This window comes from Coturnix japonica, unplaced genomic scaffold (assembly GCF_001577835.2).
Source record: "Coturnix japonica isolate 7356 unplaced genomic scaffold, Coturnix japonica 2.1 chrUnrandom727, whole genome shotgun sequence".
Classification (NCBI taxonomy): domain Eukaryota; kingdom Metazoa; phylum Chordata; class Aves; order Galliformes; family Phasianidae; genus Coturnix; species Coturnix japonica.
Window position 1 is genome coordinate 22,919 of NW_015440090.1, and position 5,404 is coordinate 28,322.

At 52.7% G+C, this 5,404-nt stretch overlaps 1 long non-coding RNA gene across 1 annotated transcript in view; it reads right to left on the bottom strand.

Annotated features, from left to right (window-relative positions):
* LOC107307630 overlaps nt 1–5,090 on the bottom strand; it is a 5,796-nt gene extending 706 nt beyond the window's left edge. The window contains exons 1-3 of the long non-coding RNA XR_001552464.1: nt 5,004–5,090; nt 3,465–3,558; nt 1,899–2,039 (exon numbers count right to left, since the gene is read on the bottom strand). This is a non-coding gene — a long non-coding RNA (uncharacterized LOC107307630). The remainder of the gene's footprint in view (nt 1–1,898; nt 2,040–3,464; nt 3,559–5,003) is intronic.
* Nucleotides 5,091–5,404: the final 314 nt, after the last annotated feature.

Sequence of the window (5,404 nt, forward strand, 5' to 3'; positions counted from 1 at the left end):
ACCCATAGGGACCCATAGGGACACATAGGGACCCATAGAGACCCATAGGGACCCATAGAGACACATAGGGACCCATAGAGACCCATAGAGACACATAGGGACCCATAGAGACCCATAGGGACCCATAGAGACCCATAGGGACCCATAGAGACCCATAGGGACCCATAGAGACACATAGAGACCCATAGAGACACATAGGGACCCATAGAGACCCATAGAGACCCATAGGGACCCATAGAGACCCATAGGGACCCATAGAGACGCATAGAGACCCATAGAGACCCATAGAGACCCATAGGAACCCCATAGTGACCCATAGAGACACATAGAGACCCATAGAGACCCATAGGGACCCCATAGGGACCCATTGAGACCCATAGAGACCCACAGAGACCCATAGAGACCCATAGAGACCCATAGGGACCCCATAGGGACCCATTGAGACCCATAGAGACCCATAGAAACCCATAGGGACCCATATCAACCCATAGAGCCCCATAGTGACCCATATCACCCCATATCCCCCCATAGCAACCCATAGAGCCCCATAGAGACCCAGAGAACCCATAGTGACCCATAGAGCCACATAGCGACCCACAGAGGCCCTATAGCGACCCATAGAGCCCGATAGAGACCCATATCACCCCATATCACCATATAGTGCCCCACATCCCACCCCCTAGCGACCCATAGAACCCCATAGAGACCCATAGAAACCCCATAGTGACCCATAGCCCCACATAGAAACCCCATATCACCCCATAGCAAGCCATATCCCCCCCATAACCACCCCATAGAGACCCATAGAGACCCATAGCGACCAATAGAGCCCCATATCCCCCCATATGACCCCATAACCACCCCATGTGACCCCATATCCCCCCATAACCAGCCCATATCCCCCCTATATGACCCCATATCACCCCATATTCCCCAATATTCCCCCATAACCACCACATAGAAACCGATAGCGACCCATAGAGAACCCATATTCCACACCATATCCCCCAATATGACCCCATATCCCCCCATAGACCCCATATCCCCCCATATCACCCCATATTGCCCCACATTCCACACCATATCACCCCATAGAGCCCCATAGCACCCCATATTACCCCATAAAACCCCATATCACCCCACAGAGCCCCATAGGGACCCATAGACCCCATATAACCCCATATCACCCCGTATCCCCCCATATCACCCCATATTGCCCCACATCCCACCCCATAGCAACCCATAGAGCCCCATAGACCCCATATCCCCCCATATCACCCCATATCACCCCATAGTGCCCCATAGAGACCCCATATCACCACATAGAGCCCCGTATCATCCCACAGAGCCCCATAGAGACCCCATATCACACCATAGAGACCCATAGAGACCCCATAGAGCCCCATAGGGACCCATTGAGACCCATAGAGACCCATCGGGACCCATAGCCCCACATAGAGCCCCATAAAGACCCATAGAGACCCCATAGCAACGCATAGAGCCCCACAGAGCCCCATAGGGACCCATAGAGACCCATATTGCCCCACAGAGCCCCATAGGGACACATAGAGACCCAGAGCAAACCATAGACCCCATAGATACCCCATAGAGACCCACAGAGCCCCATATTGCCCCACATCCCACCCCATAGCAACCCATAGACCCCATAGAGACCCATAACGACCCACAGAGTCCTATAGTTACCCCATAGAGACCCATAGAGACCCATAGAGACCCATAGAGCCCCATAGAGCCCATATCACCCCATATCACCCCATATCCCCCCATAACCACCCCATATCCCCCCTATATGACCCCATATCCCCCCTATATCACCCCATAGACCCCATAGACCCCATATAACCCCATATCCCCCCATATCCCCCTATTGTCCTCACCTCCTCATTGATGTTGCTGTAGGCATTTGCATAAGCTCCGCCCCCGACGGTCCCCTCCAATAGGACAAGGGCGAGGGCGGGGCCAAAGGACGGCAGCCAATCAGAAGCCACGGCCCACAGCAGCGTCGCCGCTATCAGACCCTATGGGGGGAAGAGAAATGGGGTGGATATGGGGGATCTATGGGGAGATATGGGGAGATATGGGGAGATATGGGGAGATATGGGGGATCTATGGGGAGATATGAAGAGATATGGGGGATCTATGGGGAGATATGGGTATATATGAGTATATATGGGGGGGATATGGGGAGATATGGGGAGATATGGGGAAATATGGAAGATCTATGGGGAGATATGGGGAGATATGGGGAGATATGGGGAGATATGGGGAAATATTGGGTTTCTATGGAGAGATATGGGGAGATATGGGTATATATGGATATATATGGGGAGATATGGGGTTTCTATGGGGAGATATGGGGTTTCTATGGGGAGATATGGGGGATCTATGGGGAGATATGGGGGATCTATGGGGTATCTATGGGGAGATATGGGGGATCTATGGGGGATCTATGGGGGATCTATGGGGAGATATGGGGGGATATGGGGAGATATGGGGCAGATATGGGGAGATATGGGGAAATATTGGGTTTCTATGGGGAGATATGGGGAGATATGGGGAGATATGGATATATATGGGGAGATATGGGGTTTCTATGGGGAGATATGGGGTTTCTATGGGGATCTATGGGGAGATATGGGGGATCTATGGGGAGATATGGGGATCTATGGGGAGATATGGGGATCTATGGGGAGATATGGGGTTTCAATGGGGAGATATGGGGAGATATGGGGGATCTATGGGGAGATATGGGGAGATATGGGGTATATATGGGTATATATGGTTATATATGGGGAGATAAGGGGCAGATATGGGGCAACTCTCTAAGGGGTCCCTATGTATCTCAATGGAACTCACTGGATCTCAATGGAACCCTATGGGGTCTCTATGGGGTCTCTATGGGGTTTCTATGGGGTCTCTATGGGGTCTCTATGGGGCAGCTATGGGGTCACTATGGGGTTTCTATGGGGCAGCTATGGGGTCTCTATGGGGTCTCTATGGAATACCCATGGGTCTCAATGGATCTCAATGGCTCCATATGGGGTCTCTATGGGGTCGCTATGGGTCTCAATGGATCTCAATGGAACTCAATGGATTTCAATGGAACCCTATGGGGTCTCTATGGGGTCTCTAAGGGGAAGCTATGGGGTTTCTATGGGGTCTCTATGGGGCAGCTATGGGGTCTCTATGGGGTTTCTATGGGGCAGTTATGGGGTCCGTATGGGGTCTCTATGAGGTCTCTATGGGGTCTCTATGGGGTCTCTATGTGGTCTCTATGGGGCAGCTATGGGGTCTCTATAGGGCAGCTATGGGGTTTCTATGGGGTCTCTATAGAGCAGCTATCGGGCAGCTATGGGGTCTCTATGGGTCTCTATGTGTCTCTATGTGTCTCTATGTGTCTCTATGTGTCCCTATGGGTCCCTATGGGTCTCTATGGGGCTGACCTGTGTTAGTGCCAGGATCCAGACGTGTCGGAAGCGGCAGCAGCGCAACGAGGAACGAGACACGAACACGGAGCTTTGGTAGCACAGCTGGAACCTGGGGGGCAGCGCCATAGACACATATAGGGACACATAGGGACACATAGGGACCCATAGGGACCCACAGAGACCCATAGGAACCCCATAGAGACCCATAGAGACCCCATAGGGACACATAGAGACCCATAGAAACCCATAGGGAACCATAGAGACCCATAGCGACCCAAAGAGACCCCAAAGAGACCCATAGAGACCCATAGCGACCCATAGAGACCCATAATGACCCATAGAGACCCACAGGAACCCATAGAAACCCATAGAGACCCCATAGAGACCCATAGAAAGAGACCCATAGAAACCCAAAGTGACCCCATAGAGACCCATAGGGACCCATAGTGACCCATAGAATCCCATAGAGACCCATAGGGACCCATAGAGAGCCATAGAGACCCCATAGAAACCCATAAAGACCCATAGAGACCCATAAAGATACATAGAGACCCCATAGAGACATATAGGGGGACATAGGGACCCATAGAGAGACATAGGGACCCATAGAGACCCATAGGGACCCATAGTGACCCATAGAGACACATAGGGACATATAGGACAGCTGGAACCTGGGGGGCAGCCCCATAGACACATATAGGGGGATATAGGGACCCCATAGAATCCCATAGAGACCCCATAGAGAGACATAGAGACACATAGGGACACATAGAGACCCATAGGGACCCCATAGAGACCCATAGGGACACATAGAGACCCCATAGAGACACATAGGGGGACATAGGGGGACATAGGGACTCATAGAGACCCATAGGGACCCATAGAGACCCCATAGAGACCCATAGCGACCCATAAAGACCCCATAGGGACCCATAGAGACCCATAAGACCCCATAGCGACCCATAGAGACCCATAGAAACCCAAAGTGACCCCATAGAGACCCATAGGGACCCATAGTGACAAATAGAATCCCATAGAGACCCATAGCAATCCCACACAGACCCATAGGGACCCAAAGAGACCCCATAGAGACCCATAGAGACCCATAGAGACCCATAGAGACACATAGGGACCCATAGGGACATATAGGGACACATAGGGACACATAGGGACCCCGTAGAATCCCATATAGACCCCATAGAGAGACATAGAGACCCATAGAGACCCCATAGAGACCCATAGAGACCCCATAGAGACCCCATAGGGACACATAGGGACACATAGGGACCCATAGGGACACATAGGGACCCCATAGAGACCCATAGAGACCCATAGGGACACATAGAGACCCATACGGACCCACAGGGACCCATAGCGACCCATAGCAACCCCATAGAGACACATAGAGACCCATAGAGACACACAGAGACACATAGTGATCCCATAGGACCCCATAGAAACTCATAGAGACCCATAGAGACCCATAGGGACCCATAGCGACCCATAGAGCCCCATAGTCCCCCCCAGTGTGTGGGGCAGCCCCATAGATCTCACCATCTGTACTGCTCGCTGTGGGTCAGCCACGATTTGGGGAAGTAGAGTAGCTCCAGCTGGGGGGGAAGGCAGGACCCATAGAAAACCCCAGCCCCATAGAGACCCCATAGATTCCCCCATAGATCCCCCCTGCCCCATAGATCCTCCCAGACCCATAGATCCCCCCCAGCCCCATAGATCCCCCCATAGTTCCCCCCATAGATCCTCCCAGCCCCATAGAGACCCCCAGCGCCATAGTGACCCCCAGTCCCATAACAGCTCCATAGGGACCCCCAGCCCCATAGCAACTTCTGCAGCCCCATAGCGACCCCCGCAGCCCCATAGCAGCCCCATAGTGATCCCCAGCCCCATAGCAGCCCCATAGCGACCCTCAGCCCCATAGCAGCCCCATAGCAGCCCCA